General features: G+C 44.2%; 1 protein-coding gene across 1 annotated transcript in view; it reads left to right on the top strand.

The window, feature by feature from the left end:
- The window catches only part of LOC126109565 (probable cytochrome P450 304a1), a 135,402-nt gene that overhangs the window by 23,055 nt on the left and 89,905 nt on the right, over positions 1-22,442 (top strand). The window lies entirely within an intron of this gene.

The following is a 22,442-nucleotide window of genomic DNA, read 5'->3' on the forward strand; positions in this document are numbered from 1 at the left end:
ACTTATGACCTAAGATGTTGAGTCCCATAGTGCTCAGAGCCATTTGAACCATTTGAGCCAAGGTATCGAAGTTGGTCGGTGAGGCCTGGCACGAAGTCGGCGTTACCAAACATCGCAGAGGTGTTCTGTAGGATTCAGGTCAGGACTCTATGCAGGCCAGTCCATTACAGGGAGTTATTGTCGTGTAACCACTCCGCCACAGGCTGTGCATTATGAACACGTGCTCGATCGCGTTGAAAGGTGCAATCGGCATCGCTCTTCAACAGTCGGAAGGAAGAAGGCGGTTAAAACAGCTATGTAGGCCGGTGCTGTGATAGTGCCACGCAAACCCCCACCATGAAAAATACAGCCACACCATAACACCACCACTTCCGAATTTTACTGTTGGCACGTTCACCGAGTATTCCCCGTGCCCACACCCTGCCATCGGATCACTACATTGTGTACCGTGATTCGCCACTCCGCACCACGTTTTTCCACTGTTCAATCGTCCAATGTTTACGCTCCTTACACCAGGCGAGGCGTCGTTTGGCATTTACCGGCGTGATGTGTGGCTTATGAGCAGCCGTTCGACCATGAAAGCCAAGTTTTGCCACCTCCCGCCTAACTGTCATAGTACTTGCAGTGGATCATGGTGCAGTTTGGAATTTTTGTGTGATGGTCTGGATAGATGTCTGCCTATTATACATTACGATCATCTTCAACTGTCGGCGGTTTCTGTCAGTCAACAGACGAGGTCGGCCTGTACGCTTTTGTGCTGTGCGTGTCCCTTCACGTTTCCACTTCACTATCACATCGGAAACAGTGGACTTAGCGATGTTTAGGAGTGTGGAAATCTCGCGTGCAGACGTATGACGCAAGTGACACCCAATCACCTGATTCACGATGTCTAGTGGCTACTGACGTCGCTGATATGGAGTACCTGGCAGTAGGTGGCAGCGCAATGCACCTATTATGAAAAACGTATGTTTTGGGGGTGTCCGGATACTTTTGATCACACAGTGTATATCTAGATGATGACCAGGGAAAACTTAGCATCGGTTCAAAGGCAGAAGTGCAAAAACACATAAACACATTCGACTTTTGCCGTCTCTCTGCGTCACTAACCTGCAATTATACACCCTAAAGGATGCCTCCGAAACCTTCACCCAGTTTCACAGCACTACATCTTCTATATCAATGGACTTAAAAAGTTGGAGTTAATTTTGTCTTACACACGACAACAAAGTCGTTACGGTGGAAGGTACCATCCGCTTTTACAAGCGTATATCTGTTGTTGTTTGCATGCCCACACACTATCTGATCAGAAGTCTCAGACATTCGTATGGGGTGTGTCCATTCTTCAGCTTCACGGCGGCTTGAATTGTGATGAGGATACTATCAGTGAGGCTTCTGAATGTCTGTGGAGAAATGGCAGCCCATACTTCCTCAACTCCCAGACCATAAAAGGTAATGATTTGGACGCTGCCGTCTGGAGCGAAATGACGGTCTGACCCATCGGGAAGGTCTTCGGTTGGAATCAGGCCAGGACCATAGTCCCACATATGCTGCTTTATGACACAGTGCATTGTCACACCGGTACAAGCAATCATCGTTTCCGAACTCTTCCCCTAATGTATGCATGCACAATGCCGTAAAATGTATTCATATCCTTCTACATTTAGCTTTTTCTTAAGCAAAATAATGGAATCACACCCTACCCTCGAAAACCATCCCCATACCGTAACTTCATCTCCGTACATCACTGTTAGCAAAAAAAGGGTTTTAATGACTCTGAGCACTATGGGACTTAACATCTGAGGTCATCAGTCCGCTAGACTTAGAACTACTTAAACCTAACTAACCTAAGGACATCACACACATCCATGCCCGAGGCAGGATTAGAACCTGCGGACGGAGCGGCCGCACGGTGCCAGACTGAAGAGCCTAGAACCCCTCGGCCACAGCGGCCGGCACTGTTAGCACACCACACGATGGCAGCTAAAACGGAGGTGGCTTAGAAAACACTCGTTCGACCTATACTTGAGTATTGCTCATCAGTGTGGGATCCGTACCAGGTCGGGTTGACAGAGAGAGAAGATCCAAAGAAGATTGGTTCAAATGGCTCTTAGCACTATGGGACTCAACATCTGTGGTCATCAGTCCCCTAGAACTTAGAACTACTTAAACCTAACTAACCTATGGACATAACACACATCCATGCCCGAGGCAGGATTCGAACCTGCGACCGTAGCGGTCACGCGGTTCCAGACTGACGCGCCTAGAACCGCACGGCCACACCGGCCGGCTCCAAAGAAGAGCGACGCGTTTCGTCACAGGGTTATCTGTTAAACGTGATAGCGTTACGGAGATGTTTAGCAAACTCAAGTGGTAGACCCTGCAAGAGAGGCGCTCTGCATCGCGGTGTAGCTTGCTGTCCAGGTTTAGAGAGGGTGCGTTTCTGGATGAGGTATCGAATATATTGCTTCCCCCTACTTACACCTCCTGAGGAGATCACGAATGTAAAATTAGAGAGATTCGAGCGCGCACGGAGGCTTTCCGGCAGTCGTTCTTCCCGCGAACCATACGCGACTTGAAGAGGACTGGAAGGCATGTAATGACAGTGGCACGTAAAGTGCCCACCGCCACACACCGTTGGGTGGCTTCCGGAGTACAAATGTAGATGTAGATGTACGACCTGCAGGTATTCGTAGCCTTCCATCGGCTTGCCACAGGCTACAGCTTGATTTCATCACTCCAAGTTACTCGGTTGCAGTCATCCAATGTCCAGTGGCGTTGCGCGCGGAATGCCCGCGCGGTTAGAGGCGCCTTGCCTCGGTTCGCACTCTCCCCTCTTCCCCCCCCCCCCCATTTTATTGCTTCTCTTCAAATCACATTAATCATGAAATGGAAACACACAGCAACAGAACGTACCAGCGTGACTTCAAACACTTTGTTACAGGAAATGTTCAAAATGTCCTCCGTTAGCGAGGATACATGCATCCACCCTCCGTCGCATGGAATCCCTGATGCGCTGATGCAGCCCTGGAGAATGGCGTATTGTATCACAGCCGTCCACAATACGAGCACGAAGAGTCTCTACATTTGGTACCGGGGTTGCGTAGACAAGAGCTTTCAAATGCCCCCATAAATGAAAGTCAAGAGGGTTGAGGTCAGGAGAGCGTGGAGGCCATGGAATTGGTCCGCCTCTACCAATCCATCGGTCACCGAATCTGTTGTTGAGAAGCGTACGAACGCTTCGACTGAAATGTGCATGAACCACATGTTGTATTTGTAAAGGCACATGTTCTAGCAGCACAGGTAGAGTATCCCGTATGAAATCGTGATAACGTGCTCCATTGAGCGTAGGTCGAAGAACATGGGGCCCAATCAAGACATCACCAAAATCTGTGTTGATGACGTGATTGCACAATTGCGTGCGGATTCTCGTCAGCCCACACACATGGGATTGAAGCCTCATCCGTAAAGAGAACATTTGGACTGAAATGAGGATTGACACATTGTTGGATGAACCATTCGCAGAAGTGTACCCGTGGAGGCCAATCAGCTGCTGATAGTGCCTGCACACGCTGTACATGGTACGGAAACAACTGGTTCTCCCGTAGCACTCTCCTTACAGTGACGTGGCAACGTTACCTTGTACAGCAGAAACTTCTCTGACGCTGACATTAGGGTTATCGTAAACTGCACGAAGAATTGCCTCGTCCATTGCAGGTGTCCTCGTCGTTCTAGGTCTTCCCCAGTCGCGAGTCATAGGCTGGAATGTTCCGTGCTCCCTAAGACGCCGATCAATTGCTTCGAACGTCTTCCTGTCGGGACACCTTCGTTCTGGAAATCTGTCTCGATACAAACGTACCGCGCCACGGCTATTGCCCCGTGCTAGTCCATACATCAAATGGGCATCTGCCAACTCCGCATTTGTAAACATTGCACTGACTGCAAAACCAAGTTCGTGATGAACACTAACCTGTTGATGCTACGTACTGATGTGCTTGATGCTAGTACTGTAGAGCAATGAGTCGCATGTCAACACAAGCACCGAAGTCAACATTACCTTCCTTCAATTGGGGCAACAGCCGGTGAATCCAGGAAGTACAGTTCATACTGACGAAACTAAAATGAGCTCTAACATAGAAATTAAGCGTTTCCGGACACATGTCCACATAACATCTTTTCTTTATTTGTGTGTGAGGAATGTTTCCTGAAAGTTTGGCAGTACCTTTTTGTAACACCCTGTATAATGGCGGACCATTTCCCGTAACACCTAGCGGTTAGGTCCGTATTACGTAATGGTGTCTGATTACTTCTCATCAGACAGTGCGTGACTGATTAACGACTATGTCATATGATACTACATATACATCCAAATCTACATGGATACTCTGCAAATTACATTTAAGTGCCTGGCAGAGGGTTCATCGATTACCTTCACATTTCTCTATTATTCCAATCTCGTATAGCGCGCGGAAAGAATGAACACCTATATCTTTCCGTACGAGCTCTGATTTCCCTTATTTTATCGTGGTGATCGTTTTTGTAGGTCGGTGTCAACAAAATATTTTCGCATTCGGAGAAGAAAGTTGGTGATTGGGATTTCGTGAGAAGATTCCGTCGCAACGAAAAACACCTTTCTTTTAATGATTTCCAGCCCAAATCCTATATCATTACTGTGATTCACTTTCCCATATTTCGCGATAATACAAAACGTGCTGCCTTTCTTTGAACGTTTTCGATCTACTCCGTCAGTCCTATCTGGCAAGGATCCTCACACCGCGCAGCAGTAGTCTAGAAGAGGACGGACAAGCGTAGTGTATGCAGCCTCCTTTGTAGGTATGTTACATGTTCTAAGTGTCTTGCCAATAAAACGCAGTCTTTGGTTAGCTTTCCCCACAACATTTTCTACGTGTTCCTTCCAATTTAAGTTGTTCGTAATTGTAATACTTAGGCATTTAGTTGAATTTACGGCTTTTAGATTAGATTCAAATGGTTCAAATGGCTCTGAGCACTATGGGACTTAACATCTATGGTCATCAGTCCCCTAGAACTTAGAACTACTTAAACCTAACTAACCTAAGGACATCACACAACACCCAGTCATCACGAGGCAGAGAAAATCCCTGACCCCGTGTTAGATTAGACTGATTTATCGTGTAACTGAAGTTTAACGAGATCCTTTTAGCACTCATGTGGATGACCTCACACTTTTCGTCATTCAGGATCAACTGCCACTTTTCGCGCCATTCACATATCTTTTCTAAATCGTTTTGCAGTTTGTTTTGATCTTCTGATGACTTTATTAGTCGATAACCGACAGCGTCATCTGCAAACAACCGAAGACGGCTGCTCAGATTGTCGACCTATAACACTTCCTTAGGGAACGCCAGAAATCACTTCCGTTTTACTCGATGACTTTCCGTCAGTTACTACGAACTGTGATCTCTCATGATTTACTTTGCATTTGTACGAAATATCTGTTAATCCACACATGTGCGTATAGGGTGACAGTTACTAAACTACAAGAAATAAAGGCCTCTTAAAGTCAGACCGGTTTGCGTTAGGACGTTCAAACTGCACTGTTGGCCACGGGGCATGACGAGAATTAAAAAACGCTTTCAGTCACAATTTTTCGTGTTTTATTTAGTACATGATGCATATGTCTTAATACATAATTTATTTGTTGTCTTGAATGAGATGAAATGCATATTCCTGTCACGAAAAGGTTTCATGTTAGGTTACGAACTTCGTAACCTAACATGAAACCTTTTCGTGACAGGAATATGAATTTCATCTCATTCAAGAGAACAAATAAATTATGTATTAAGACCAATTACAAAATGGTTCAAATGGCTCTGAGCACTATGGGACTTAAAATCTATGGTCATCAGTCCCCTAGAACTTAGAACTACTTAAACCTAACTAACCTAAGGACATCACACAACACCCAGTCATCACGAGGCAGAGAAAATCCCTGACCCCGCCGGAAATCGAACCCGGGAACCCGGGCGTGGGAAGCGAAAACGCTACCGCACGACCACGAGCTGCGGACTAAGACCAATTACACCTGAAGATGGACGCACAGGGTCCGAAATGCGTCGTGTACTAAATAAAACACGAAAAATTGTGACTGAAGGCGTTTTTTAATTCATGCCTCGAGTGTATTGAGTACAGTCACGTTTCCAGCTGCAAAATGCGGATAAAATTAAAATGATGGGAATTAGTATGCGTATGCATCATTTGGTTTAGCGACGAAGCTCACCTTCATTTGGATGGGTTCGTTAATAAGCAAAACTGGCGCATCTTGGGAACAGAGAAGCCGCATATCGCGATCGAAAAGCAGCTTCACCCTCAACGAGTGACTGTGTGCTGCGCAGTGTCCAGTCACGGAATAGTCGGTGCGATATTCCTTGATGGCACGGGGACTACCGAACGGTACGTGAAGGTTTTGTAAGATGACTTCATTGTCATTATCCAAAGTGACCCTGATTTCGACAAGATGTGGTTCATGGAAAACGAAACTCAGCACCGTCGAAGCAGGAGAATGTTTAATGTCCTGGAGGAGCACTTTGAGGACCGCATTCCGGCTCTGGGGTACCAGGAGGCCGCTGGTATGGGCCTCGACCCGCCGCCATAGTCTCCAGATCTGAACATACGCGACTCCTTTTTGTGGGGCTATACTAAAGACAAGGTGTACAGTAATAACCCCAAAACCATCGCTGAGCCGAAAACAGCCATTCAGGAGGTCATCGACAGCATCGATGTTCCGACACTTTGGCGATCAGGCAGTATTTCGGAATTCGTGTGTGCCACATCGTCGTGGCCGTGCGGTTCTAGGCGCTTCAGTCTGGAACCGCGCGCCCGCTACCGTCGCAGGTTCGAATCCTGCCTCGGGCATGGATGTGTGTGATGTCCTTAGTTAGGTTCAAGTAACTTCCTGGCAGATTAAAACTGTGTACTGGACCGAGACTCGAACTCGGGACCTTTGCTTTCGCGGGCAAGTGCTCTACCATCTCAGCTACCGAAGCAAGAGTCACGCCCCGTCCTCACAGCTTTACTTCTGCCAGTACCTCGTCTCCTACCTTCCAGACTTTTCAGAAGCTCTCCTGCGAACCTTGCAGAACTAGCACTTCTGAAAGAAAGGATATTGCGGTCCTGAGTTCGAGTCTCGGTCCAGCACATAGTTTTAATCTGCCAGGAAGTTTCATATCAGCGTACACTCCGCTGCAGAGTGAAAATCTCATTCTAGGTTTAAGTAGTTCTAAGTTCTAGAGGACTGACGACCTCAGATGTTAATTCCCATAGTGCTCAGACCCATTTGAACCACATCATCGGCAATGATGGCAGGTGTGTCGAACATGTCATAACCTGAATCCGAATATCTGTAGTGACGTTTACACGTTGAATAAAGTGTGTGCACGCCGTAGTTAGTAACTAATTTACGTTTTTCTTTCATATGGTTCAACAATAGTTACCCTGTATGTCTCTACGTTCCACACCTGCTCCTACACCACTGCACCGATTTCAACTACACTTATTACACACATCCCTTACCGTCAGGCAACGATCGATGTATGGGTAAGAACCACCTTCCCCGTTACAGTTCAGGAGATATAACGTCATAAACAATGATATAAGTGAAAAACCGATGCATCAAGCATGCCGTTTAAATTTATTGCTTCTGTGCTATTAACTCTATTCGCAATAAGTTTCGTGGACAGTAACCGTATATGCCGCTAAATGTACCTGCAGAATTAAAGCATAGTGCAACACACGATTTAGGAGAAAATACGTCATAAACGCTTAAAAGATAAAGAACAGAAAATTCTGTTACGCAGTCGGAGAGATTGTCACGGCACGCGGCTGTATTTTTCTTTCTGTTTTTTATCTGTAGGCGCCGATGATACGGGCAGATAAATACATGGACCTCTGTCCCATGAACGTTGTTCTGTAGTCGTCCGATCCTTGGGAAAGCTGTGAATACTAATTACCGATCTTAAAATGAGAGATATGCCTATCACTGTCGTACAGCCTTCTGACAACACCAGACAGATCGACAACGGTAGAAAGAGATAACATGAGAAACGGAGGCCATGTTTTAACTGAGATTATCTACAGACATGCGAAATTAACATATTGCCCTACAGAGGCTGTAGCTAAATGTGTGAATTCTTGAGTGAGAACAGATTAACGAAACAAACATTTTACTAAATTGGGAAAAGAAATCGACTGCAGCTTGTATCAGAGAAATAAGAAAGAAATCCACAACGCTGCAATGTCCTAGAATCGGAAACATCAGAGATAAATTTTAAGAATGATATACTAAATGTAGCAACGGTGGTAACATTAAGAGTACAACGGGAACTGTTAAATGCAGAGGAGAGAGCAGATAGGTGGAAAGAATACATTGAAAGCCTCTATGAGGGTGAAGATTTGTCTGATGTGATAGAAGAAGAAACAGGAGCCGATTTAGAAGAGATAGGGGATCCAGTATTAGAATCGGAATTTAAAAGAGCTTTGGAGGACTTACGGTCAAATAAGGCAGAAGGGATAGATAACATTCCATCAGAATTTCTAAAATCATTGGGGGAAGTGGCAACAAAACGACTATTCACGTTGGTGTGTAGAATATATGAGTCTGGCGATGTACCATCTGACTTTCGGAAAAGCATCATCCACACAATTCCGAAGACGGCAAGAGCTGACAAGTGCGAAAATTATCGCACAATCAGCTTAACAGCTCATGCATCGAAGCTGCTTACAAGAATAATCTACAGAAGAATGGAAAAGAAAATTGAGAATGCGCTAGGTGACGATCAGTTTGGCTTTAGGAAAAGTAAAGGGACGAGAGAAGCAATTCTCACGTTACGGCTAATAATGGAAGCAAGGCTAAAGAAAAATCAAGACACTTTCATACGATTTGTCGACCTGGAAAAAACGTTCGACAATATAAAATGGTGCAAGCTGTTCGAGATTCTGAAAAAAGTAGGGGTAAGTTATAGGGAGAGACGGGTCATATACAATATATACAACAACCAAGAGGGAATAATAAGAGTGGACGATCAAGAACGAAGTGCTCGTATTAAGAAGGGTGTAAGACAAGGCTGTAGCCTTTCGCCCCTACTCTTCAATCTGTACATCGAGGAAGCAATGATGGAAATAAAAGAAAGGTTCAGGAGTGGAATTAAAATACAAGGTGAAAGGATATCAATGATACGATTCGCTGATGACATTGCTATCCTGAGTGAAAGTGAAGAAGAATTAAATGATCTGCTGAACGGTTGGTTGGTTGGTTGTTTGGGGAAGGAGACCAGACAGCGTGGTCATCGGTCTCATCGGATTAGGGAAGGATGGGGAAGGAAGTCGGCCGTGCCCTTTCAGAGGAACCATCCCGGCATTTGCCTGGAGTGATTTAGGGAAATCACGGAAAACCTAAATCAGGATGGCCGGACGCGGGATTGAACCGTCGTCCTCCCGAATGCGAGTCCAGTGTCTAACCACTGCGCCACCTCGCTCGGTGCTGAACGGAATGAACAGTCTAATGAGTACACAGTATGGTTTGAGAGTAAATCGGAGAAAGACGAAGGTAATGAGAAGTAGTAGAAATGAGAACATCAGGATTGAAGGTCACGAAGTCAATGAAGTTAAGGAATTGTGCTACCTAGGCAGTAAAATAACCAATGACGGACGGAGCAAGGAGGACATCAATAGCAGACTCGCTATGGCAAAAAGGCATTTCTACCCAAGAGAAGTCTACTAATATCACATACCGGCCTTAATTTGAGGAAGAAATTTCTAAGGATGTACGTCTGGAGTACAGCATTGTATGGTAGTGAAACATGGACTGTGGGAAAACCGGAACAGAAGAGAAATGAAGCATTTGAGATATGGTGCTATAGACGAATGTTGAAAATTAGGTGGACTGATAAGGTAAGGAATGAGGAGGTTCTACGCAGAATCGGAGAGGAAAGGAATATGTGGAAAACACTGATAAGGAGAAGGGACAGGATGATAGGACACCTGCTAAGACGTGAGGGAATGACTTCCATGGTACTAGAGGGAGCTGTAGAGGGCAAAAACTGTAGAGGAAGACAGAGATTGGAATACGTCAAGCAAATAATTGAGGACGTAGGTTGCAAGTGCTACTCTGAGATGAAGAGGTTAGCACACGAAAGGAATTCGTGGCGGGCCGCATCAAACCAGTCAGTAGACTGATGACCCAAAGGAGGAGAATGATAGCTAAACAGAAAAAAAGGTTAGCATCAGAATCAAGGGAAAAAGGACGGTGAAAGCAGGATTAGAAGATGAGACAATGTACTAAACACAGGGTAAAAGAAAAAACTGGTCATGCGCGAGTAGGACTCGCGCACTGAGGGTTCGTGTTCCGTACAAACTTAATTACGTTAAGAGACAGTTTATCCATTCCGGGAATCGAGTAAACTGAGGATTTTTGCCTGTTATCGACATAGATACAGGCAAGAAAAAATGGTTCAAATGGCTCTGAGCACTATAGGACTTAACTTCTAAGGTCATCAGTCCCCTAGAACTTAGAACTACTTAAACCTAACTAACCTAAGGACATCACACACATCCATGCCCGAGGCAGGATTCGAACCTGCGACCGTAGTAGCAGTGGGGTTCCGGACTGAAGCGCCTAAAACCGCTTTTTTTCAGTTTGTTCGTTGTTCATCGTTTTGTTTGATCGTTGCGGACGTCACACGACATCTGTTCAAGTTCGTTGTTGATCCTTTCACTCTGGTTTTTATTACAAAAGTCAACCAGCTCTCTGACCGAACACGCTGAACTACCGTGCCGGCCTAACCCGTCTGTATTTACGAGCTATCAGAAATCCCCACCCACTGTTCTTTCAAGAATCGAACTCTCCATGTATAAAACGTCATATATTCCAAGCTATACTCCGTTCACCGTAAGAATAAACCTGATGTAAACAAACACAAACGCAATGATTGGTCAGAAGCCGTGGCACACGTACATTGCTGTTACGCTCTTGGAAGTAGGTCCTACTTATGTATTACATACATTCTTACTTAGTTAAGTTAAATGAAACTTTAAGATATTCACATGCATTAGCAGCCATCAATGTTTTTCATACTCAAGCTTTAGTTATACAGTTCTTATTTTAAAATTCGTGTATAGTCACAGCCTCTACACTGTTGTACCCTGATTGTCGGGCTGTTAACGCGCATTATGAAAATGGCTAAGGCTACTTCCTGTTCCGTGGTGAAGCAGGCGTGTGGAACACGGTTAAAAAGTGCTGAGAAATAGGTTTTTCTTAATGTTTGTCATAAATTTACAGAGATAATCGGTTTTGAAGTTTTTCATGGGACTGCTCAAATGGTTCAAAAGGCTCTGAGTACTATGGGACTTAACATCTGAGGTCATCAGTCCCCTAGAACTTAGAACTACTTAAACCTAACTAACCTAAGGACACCACACACGTCCATGCCGAGGCAGGATTCGAACCTGCGACGGTAGCGGTCACGCGGTTCCAGACTGAAGCGCCTAGAACCGCTCGGCCACAGCGGCCGGTCATGGGAATGTATTAGATACAGGTGGGTCACAAACGCTCAGTCGTGGATAGCGGAATCGGTAGCGTAATAGCTAGATTACGAGAGAAAAAAAAATAAAAGAAATAAAACAAAAAAAATTGCCGTTAACGGTTCGCTGGTTCATGACTCTCCAATGTCTCTTTTTTTTCTCGTTCAATTTTAGTTACCTACATCTTGTAATTATAAAATTAATCATCATTTTTATGAATAGAACACGTGTTCTTGTTTTTAATTGCATACTGCACGCGAAATTCCTGTTTTCATTTCAAATATAAATTCTCAATCATAGATATTTTGTGAAAGACTTTTAGTAAGGAGTGCTTAAATTAAGAAAACATAACAATGTAATTTTTGAGGCAAAAATGAAAAACTAAATAATCTTTATTTGGACTATGTCCATTGTTTTGTTTCAAAGATGTAGATATGTGTCGTATAAATGTGAAAAATAATCATTTTCACAGCATCGAGAACACCATACAAATGCTGCATTTTTACATTTGCCGCTCTACCATTACAATACGAACCCAAGACAGCTATTCTGGAGCCATGTTAAATGATTTGGCCCGAGAAAAGGAAAACTGTTAAACTGCCGGGCGTACAGGACCTAACGCACGCAGCTTTTTCACATGTCACTGCCATCGTTGGTGGAGTACACAAAGGCACGTCATAAAAGAAGAGGAGAAAATGTGGCGCCTGAGTGATTTGTGGATTTTGTTGTTGAGCGACTCGTTATCAATGTAGCAAATGGCAGGTCCAGTACTGAAATGTATTTCTCGGATTCGAGTAAGGAAGAAGCTAAGAGAGTACCAGACAACTGACTGTAATTAATACCCTTAGTGGCTTCAGTACCCAACTTCTTTCACTTGTGCCTTTTCCCACAGTTAGGCAGGGTCGGCGTTGTTACAACGGATTTGGCAATGTTAGTTTAAGGGGTGGCCGGATGCCCTTCCTGCCGCCACCCCTTACCCCGCGGGACAGAATTAGTGTACCCCAACTGTGTAATCCATGGAATAGTGCGATAGTATTCAAATGTCTGCGAGCCGTGTAGCTGAGGCGGGATGTGGGGACCAGCCCGGTATTCACCTAGGGGGATGTGGAAAACCGCCTAAAAACCACATTCAGGCTGCCCGGCACACCGGCCGTCGTCGTTAATTCGCCGAGCGGATTCGATCTGGGGCCAGCGGGCCTACCCGAGTCCAGGAAGCAGCTCGACTAACCTGGCGGGTCTGGCTTCAGTATCCAACAATACAGTGAAATCCCTCCAGTAAGCTTTTGCACCACACATAGCTCTCTCAGAAAAATTACCCTGTGTTTAAGTTAGGAATTTTCATCACTCTTGTTTGTAATTATAATATTATGTCACGTGAGAACGAGAGCATTTTATGCTTTCCGTATGGTCCCCTAAGAAGCGTGCAGTAGTGCTAGAGTTTTGCCGAATATTATTTCATTCTCTTTAAAAATTAAATCACATTCGAAGCCATATTGTTTCTTTGCCCGTCTCTTTTTATGTCTGAACTACAACTACTCACATCACTGAAGGCTAGTTGGACCGCTGGTTGGCAGGTGCTGACCAAGTTTAATACGCCAGTATATCTGTTTTCCCGCGCATTACCGCTCAGTCTATGTGCGTGTAATACAGCATAAAACGTATCCTTATAATCAGACTTCACTGTATTCGTCAGAACTTGGCTTCCGCTCCACGTCAAACGAATTACAATAAGATTCAAGTAAACGCCTTCCCGAGAGACAATTTCCACTCCTTCCAAATTAATAATATAAGTGTAGACCAGATGTGGCTTAAATTCAAAGAAATAGGATCAGAAGCAATTGAGAGATATATACCAAATAAATTAACAAACGACGGAGCTGATCCTCCTTGGTACACAAAACGGATCAGAACACTCGCACAAACAACGAAACAAACATGCCAAATTCAAACAGACGCAAAATCCCCAAGATTGGCGATCTTTTACAGACGCTCGAAATTTAGCGCCGACTTCAACGCGAGATGCCCAAACAGTTTCCACAACGAAACTTTGTCACGAAACCTGGAAGAAAATCCAAAGAGATTCTGGTCGTATGTGAAGTATGTTAGCGGCAAGAAACAATCAATGCCGGCCGGAGTGGCCGAGCGGTTCTAGGCGCTTCAGTCTGGAACCGCGCGACTGCTACGGTCGCAGGTTCGAATCCTGTCTCGGGCATTGATGTGTGTGAAGTCCTTAGGTTAGTTAGGTATAAGTAGTTCTAAGTATAGGGGACTGATGACCTAAGATGTTAAGTCCCATAGTGCTCAGAGACATTTGAACCATCAACGCCTTCTCTGCACGATAGCAACGGAGATACTATCGAAGACTGTGCTGCCAAAGCAGAGTTACAAAGCACAGACTTCCGAAATGCCTTCACAAAAGAAGATGAAGCAAATATTACAGAATTCGAATCGAGAACAGCTGCCAACATGAGTAACGTAGAAGTAAATATCCTGGGAGTAGTGAAGCAACTTAAATGAATAAAAGCAAGTCTTCTGGTCCAGACTGTATACCAATTAGGTTCAAAAAAATAGCTCTGAGCACTATGGGACTCAACTGCTGAGGTTATTAGTCCCCTAGAACTTAGAACTAGTTAAACCTAACTAACCTAAGGACATCACACACATCCATGCCCGAGGCAGGATTCGAACCTGCGACCGTAGCGATCTCGCGGTTCCAGACTGCAGCGCCAGAACCGCGCGGCCACTTCGGCCGGCCCAATTAGGTTACTTTCGGAGTATGCTGATACATTAGCTCAATATTTAACAACAGTTCGCTCGACGAAAGATCCGTACCCAAAGACTGGAAAGTTGCACAGGTCACACCAATATTCAAGAAAGATTGTAGGAGTAATACACTAAATTACAGGCCCATATCGTTAAACGTCGATATGCAGCAGGATTTTAGAACATATATTGTGTTCGAAAATAATGAGTTACCTCGAAGAAAACGGTATATTGACACACAGTCAACATGGGTTTAGAAAACATCGTTCTTGTGAAACACAACTAGCTCTTTATTCACATGAAGTACTGAGTGCTATTGACAAGGGATTTCAGATCGATTCCGTATTTCTGGATTTTCGGAAGGCTTTTGACACAGTACCACACAAGCGCCTCGTAGTCAAATTGTGTGCTTATGGAATATCGTGTGATTTCCTGTCAGAGAGGTCACAGTTCGTAGTAATTGACGGAAAGTCATCGAGTAAAACAGAAGTGATTTCTGGCGTTCCCCAAGATAGTTTTATAGGCTTTGCTGTTCCTTATCTGTACAAACGATTTGGGAGACAATCTGAGCAGCCGTCTTCGGTTGTTTGCAGATGACGCTGTCGTTTATCGACTAATAAAGTCATCAGAAGATCAAAACAAACTGCAAAACGATTTAGAAAAGATATATGAATGGTGCGAAAAGTGGCAGTTGACCTTGAATAACTAAAAGTGTGAGGTCATCCACATGAGTTCTAAAAGGGACTCGTTAAACTTCGGTTACACGATAAATCAGTATAATCTAAAAGCCGTAAATTCAACTAAATACCTAGGTATAACAATTACGAACAACTTAAATTGGAAGGAACACATAAAAAATGTTGTGGGGAAGGCTAACCAAACACTCAGTTTTATTTGCAGGACACTTAGAAAATGTAACAGACCTACTACGGAGACTACAATTTTCCGTCCTCTTTTAGAATACTGCTGCGCGGTGTGGGATCCTTACCAGATAGGACTGACGAAGTACATCGAAAAAGTTCAAAGAGAGGCAGCACGTTTTGTATTATCGCGAAATATGGGAGAGAGTGTCACAGAAATTATACGTGATTTGGGATGGACATCATTAAAAGAAAGGCGTTTTTCGTTGCGACGGAATCTTCTCACGAGATTCCAATCAACAACTTTTTCCTCCGAATGCGAAAATATTTTGTTGACACCGACTTAACATAGGGAGGACCGATCACAAAGATAAAATATGAGAAATCAGAGCTCGTACGGAAAGATATAGATGTTCATTCTTTCCGCGCGCTATACGAGATCGGAATAATAGAGAATTGAGTAGGTGGTTCGATGAACCCTCTGCCATGCACTTAAATGTGATTTGTAGAGTATCCATGTAGATGTAGATGTACATGGCGTAATGCTTACATCAGGTTTATTCTTATCAGGAACAGAGGGTATGTGTCGTACAATGATATAGTTTTGCAGATGCATCACGGCTGCGCAATGTGTTTGGAAGAGAGTTAGGAGTAATGAGGCAATAAAATGGTTCAATTGGCTCTGAGCACTATGGGACTCAACATCTGAGGTCATCAGTCCCCTAGAACTTAGAACTACTTAAACCTAACTAACCTAAGGACATCACACACACCCATGCCCGAGGCAGGATTCAAACGTGCGACCGTAGCGGTCACGCGGGTCCAGACTGAGGCGCCTAGAACCGCACTGAAGGGGAATAAATTAAAACATGATGCCTAATGCTGTAGTTTTACTGCATCAACAACGAAAATGTAAGCGATAAACTTTTTACGATATTGCAGCGCCTGTGTTGTTAAGAAGAACGATGTAGTGTTGCTTCCAACATACACAGACGTCCAAAGGAGCAGGTACTGCGGCGACTAGAGCCGTTATGAAATAACTGAAATGTATTCGCAGTTGCGAATGCGAACAACCATCAGCTGTATAAGGGGATGACGAGTATGAAAATTTGCGCCCTACCGGGAGTCGAACGCAGACTTCCCGCTTTACACGAGCGGTCGCCTTAACCGCATCGGCTATCCGTGCACGGCCGACTTCAGAGACTAGCGACTTTAATTAAAATGTCCTCCCCTGTACAGGAATCTCATAACGTGCGTACGAGTACGGTGTGTGACGCAAGAACGACGACGTACGGAAATTTGAGTCTTGCCGCTCGTGCACAGGTAGCCAAAGCGGTTAAGTGGACCACTCACGTAAAATGGGAAATCCGGGTTCAAGTCCTCGCCCAGTTTTTACTATTGTCATTCCCTTATGCAGTTGATGGTTGGTCGTATTCGCAACTGCGAATACATTTCATGATAGACTTCTTTTCCTTTCATCATTTTTTGGACGGGTGTCAAAGAGCAAACATAAAAGCTTGAAAAAAAGTAAAGTTTGTTGGAAGTCGCTAAGTGGTGTCATTCATAAATACTGGATGAATAACATGAGGGTAACCTCTCGCAGCTTCTAGCTGTAATATCTGACTTTTGAGTTACACCTTTAACATAAGATAACAGCCTTTAATGAGAAGGTTGTGACAGAATTTAAATTTTTAAAGTCGTTCAATAACTGTGTTAAATATTGAAAACAAATTTTTTGTTGCCCCTGAAATCTGTTAGACAGGCGCCGGCCGCTATGGCCGATCGGTTCTAGGCGCTTTAGTCCGGACCAGCGCTGCTGCTACGGTCGCAGATTCGAATCCTGCCTCGGGCATGGGTGCGTGTGATGTCCTTAGGTTAGCTACGTTTAAGTAGTTCCACTAACAAGGGGAGGCCGCCAATTGTGAAATTCAGATTCGATTCATACTGCACATAATAAAAGCTCATGGCCAGAGGTGTAATGTGGCAAAGCACCAAGATGCACTTCTCAGCCGTTGTCGAGAAAATCGACAGTTAAAAGAAACCGTTGCGGTGAAATACTCACTACGATTTATAATTTCCTACAGCGTCGTAGCGAAGCGGTAAGGAACCTGTAATTAATTTTAGTTTGTTTTATTACTTTTAAATGTCAGTTGAAAAGTATGTACTACTGTGGAATGTTATGACTAATTAAAGAAAATGTAAGCGCTCGGTTTCGTAATCCGAAGGTCGCCGGATCGAATCTCGAGCCATGCAACCTTTTTTTTTAGTATTTGTTTTTGTAATATTATATATATATATATATATATATATATATATATATATATATATATAGTGGGGTCTACTCTAATTCGAACGTTTGACTTACACTATACGTATTCGTTTTGGAATATCGTTTCTACGTCTTCCGTTAACTACACGTGTAAACATTATGAAGACAATAACATTTGTGAAATACAACTTTGTTTGCGGAAAACATAATCATGTTCGAAGTCCCAGTTTTTCCAGGACAAACGACTTTCATCAACTTATTATATGCATAATTGTTGCAACTGATTGCCGGGAGTTATATATATATATATATATATATATATATATATATATATATATATTTGAATTACAAAAAACAAATACAAAAAAAAAGAGTTGCATGGGCCGAGATTCAATCCAGCGACTTTGCAGTTACGAACCCGAGCGCTTACCGCTGCGCCACGACGCTGTATGAAACTGTAACTCGTACAGAGTATTTCAGCACAACGGTTTCTTTTAACTGTCGATTTTCTCAACCACGGCTGAGAAGTGCATCTTTGTGCTTTGCCACATTACACCTCTGGCCATGAGCTTTTATTATGCGCAATATGAATCGAATCTGAATTTCACAATTGGCGGCCTCCCCTTGTAAGTCTAGGGGACTGATGACCTCATATGTTAAGTCTCTAGTGCTCAGAGCTATTTGATTTGAATCTAAGAGGGTCTTCAGGCAAATCGCTGTTCATCGGGATTCACTTCGAAGCAGGGCTCAAAACTGAAGACAAATCTACTCCACTCAATGGGATACCAGGCCTAATGTGTCCGACACAACTGCTGAACGGACCGTAAGCTCAGCCCCCTTTCTGTGAGCCGCCGTTTAGTGGTCCTTGTGGTCAGTGAAGCGCCAGTTGCACGTCAGATCGATGACACTGATGAACCGGGGGCTCTTAGTACCTCTCTGACGATTGCTTGGTCCTCACGTTCTGTCCTATCTAGGTCGACTGCTTACTTCTTGACGCTGTGTTCGGCCGCGGCTCAACCATCGCTGCCAACATCGTCGAATGGTTGTATCGCTCTAATTTCGAGCGACTCCTTGATTACTGCAGCCAGCTTGTTTGAGCTCAACTACGCGTCCTCTCTCAAATGCTGCGTGTACTGTCCACGCGCCTCTCTGCGAGTCGTAGTTACTGTCCAGCTGAACACACGGAATGAAATTCGCACTGAATTTATGCTCTGGTATCGACACATTCATTGTGTAAGTAGGCTGTTTATGTTTTCTTATTGGCAACGTTACGTAGCGCTCTGTATGAAAATCACTGGCTGTGCTGTGTGCAGTCTGTGGCTAGTTTGCATTGTTGTCTGCCATTGTAGTGTTAGGCAGCGGCAGCTGGATGTGAACAGCGCGTAGCGTTGCGCAGTAGGAGGTGAGCCGCCAGCAGTGTTGGATGTGAGGAGAGAAATGGAGGAGATTTGAAATTTGTAAGGCTGGATGACATATATATTATGATTATTAAGGTAAATACATTGCTTGTTCTCTATTAAAATCTTTCATTTGCTAACTATGCCTATCAGTAGTAGTTAGTGCCTTCAGTAGTTTGAATCTTTTATTTAGCTGGCAGTAGTGGCGCTCGCTGTATTGCAGTAGTTCGAGTAACGAAGATTTTTGGTGAGGTAAGTGTTTTGTGAAAGGTATAGGTTAATGTTAGCCAGGGCCATTCTTTTGTAGGGATTTTTGAAAGTCAGATTGCGTTGCGCTAAAAAATATTGTGTGTCAGTTTAAGCACAGTCATGTATAATTGTTCTAAGGGGACTTTTCAACTGTTTACTGTCCTTGCCAGATGAGAGATGAAACTGCGCAGCAGCGCACATATTGATCTATCGGTCGCCAAAGTTTACAGTTTTGCATTTTCCGCTGATACCTGTATCAATATCGATTTGTGACCAGTTTTCATAACTCCTTTGTGGTAAGTTTTCTTTTCTTCATTTTTTTTTCTCACGAGGAGAGGACGGCAACTGCCATCATCCGGGTTCCCAGGAACTTCGCTCAGCGGCAGTCGAAATAAGCGAACACGTGTCTCGACTTATCCGTAGGTACTCGACTGCTTCTGAAGAAAAATTATGGTCAAACTTTGTGCCTCTTACCACGCAGTATCCTGATACGAAACGGCGGGTCTGTGGTTACAGTCGTAGCTTCTCAGTTTCGCGCCCGTGTTGGAAACCCGATTATTGTTTTTATTTATTTTATTTTTATTGCCTTCATTTACGTACATATGTCTGTAGAAGGTTACTACACCAATGTTTCTTATCAAACTACACTACAAGGCTCTATATGAACTATAAAATTACAATTGGAGTTCGCAATAAATATCACACATTTATTTTATAATACTATGTGTTTATGGTATGTTAAGGGGTTGGACACTTTTTAAATTCTTATATTCTGATATTTAATTCTCATTTAAATTCTTATTTTAATTCTTATAGTTTATTCATATGTTTTTTCTACAGAAAGATTTGGTACATTTCCTTGGATGATAACTACTGTAGAAACATTCGAACACCACGAGCAGGCAGTTTTGCCACAGTGACATTTTTTCACACAAATCCCATTCGGGAAGAAAGGTCGTTAACATTGCTGAATATTTCCGACGTTGACAAAAATTTCGTTGTAAAGCACGCATAACGGATCACTTTTCCGCAAACTGGAGCTTGCAGTTGATTGTTCAAAAATGGTTCAAATGGCTCTGAGCACTATGGGACTTAACATCTCAGGTCATCAGTCCCCTAGAACTTAGAACTACTTAAACCTAACTAACCTAAGGACATCACACACTACCCAGTCATCACGAGGCAGAGAAAATCCCTGACCCCACCGGGAATCGAACCTGGGAACCCGAGCGCTGGAAGCGAGAACGATACCGCACGACCACGAGCTGCGGACGAAGTTGATTGTGACTCAAGATACACTACAGGAATTTCACCGAAAACAGTTTCAAATAATATTCTCATTCTTTTTTTTTTTTAAGTCATTCATCTGGAATGCAATCAGTAGACGACTAAGGAGAACATTATATCAATATACACTGGGACACATTCATGTAGTAATTTTCAACAGACGTGGGTATATACACTATGTGATCAAAAGTATCCGGACACCCCCAAAAACATACGTTTTTCATACTAGGTGCATTGTGCTGCCACCTACTGCCAGGTACTCCATATCAGCGAGCTCAGTAGTCATTAGACATCGTGAGAGAGCAGAATGGGGCGCTCCGCGGAACTCACGGACTTCGAAAGTGGTCAGGTGATTGGGTGTCACTTGTGTCATACGTCCGTGTTGTGGCGTTGCAAGACAGCCACGCCACTCGGAAGTAGCCGAAATGCACGCGTTAACTCACGCCGGCTTGCGTGAGGTCTGAAACAGGATACGTTATGAATGCTATAAAGAAAAGTACGTAGCTGCGGTTATACTTAACTTTAATTCATCTTTGTGGTACATCGCTCTTGATAATACAAGTGAGACTCTCAGATATGGTTAATGGCGCCTTGCTAGGTCGTAGCCATGGACTTAGCTGAAGGCTATTCTAACTGTCTCTCGGCAAATGAGAGAAAGGCTTCGTCAGTGTAGTCGCTAGCAAAGTCGTCGTACAACTGGGGCGAGTGCTAGTACGTCTCTCTAGACCTGCCGTGTGGTGGCGCTCGGTCTGCAATTACTGACAGTGGCGACACGCGGGTCCAACATGTACTAATGGACCGCGGCCGATTTAAAGCTACCACCTAGCAAGTGTGGTGTCTGGCGGTGACACCACAGTCCGTATGCGAGATTTCCACACTCCTAAACATCCCTTGGTCCACTGTTTCCGATGTGCTAGTGAATTCGAAACGTGAAGGGACACGTACAGCACAAAATCGTTCAAACTGGCCTCGTCTGTCGACTGACAGAGACCGCCGACAGTTGAAGAGGGTCGTAATGTGTAATAGGCAGACATCTATCCAGACCACCACAGAGGAATTAAAAACTGCATCAGGATCCACTGCAAGTACTATGACAGTTCGGCAGGAGGTGAGAAAACTTTGATTTAATGGTCGAGCGGCTGCTCATAAGCCACACATCACGCCGGTAAACGCCAAACGACGCCTCGCTTGGTGTAAGAGCGTAAACATTGGACGATTGAACAGTGGAAAAACGTTGTGTGGAGCGACGAATAACGGTACACAATGTGGTGATCCGATGGCAGGGTGTGGGCATGGGGAATACGCGGTGAACGTCATCTGCCAGCGTATGTAGTACCAGCAGTAAAATTCGCAAGCGAGGGTGTAATGATGTGGTCGTGTTTTTGATGGAGGGGGCTTACACTCCTTGTTGTTTTGCGTGGAACTACCACAGGCCTGCATTGATGTTTTAAGCATCTTTTTGCTTCCCACTGCCGAAGAGCAATTCGGGGATTGCATCTTTCAACATGATCAAGCACCTGTTCATAAGGCACGGCCTGTGGTGGAGAGATTACACGACAATAACATCCCTGTAATAGACTGGCCTGCACAGAGTCCTGACCTGTGTCTATAGAACACCTTCGGGATGTTTTGGAACGCCGACCCCGTGCCAGGCCTCACCGACCGACATCGATACCTCTCCTCTGCGCAGCATTCCGTGAAGAATGGACTACCATTCCCCAAGAAACCTTCCCGCACCTCATAAATCGTATGCCTGCGAGAGTGGAAGCTGTCATCAAGGCTAAGGGTGGGTCAAAACCATGCTGAATTCCAGCATTACCGATGGAGAGCGCCACGAAAAAAAACAAAAGAATAAAAGCAATAATCGAGTTTCGAGCACGGGACGAAAATTAACAAACTGTAACGCGAACCACTGTGCCAGCATTTCGTCTCAGGAAATCGTACTGTAAAAAGCACATAATGTACCTGTAAAAGGTTGGTTGGTTTGGGGAAAGAGACCAGACAGCGTGGTCATCGGTCTCATCGGATTAGGGAAGGAGTGGAAAGGAAGTCGGCCGTGCCCTT

Source organism: Schistocerca cancellata, chromosome 12, assembly GCF_023864275.1.
Source record: "Schistocerca cancellata isolate TAMUIC-IGC-003103 chromosome 12, iqSchCanc2.1, whole genome shotgun sequence".
Classification (NCBI taxonomy): domain Eukaryota; kingdom Metazoa; phylum Arthropoda; class Insecta; order Orthoptera; family Acrididae; genus Schistocerca; species Schistocerca cancellata.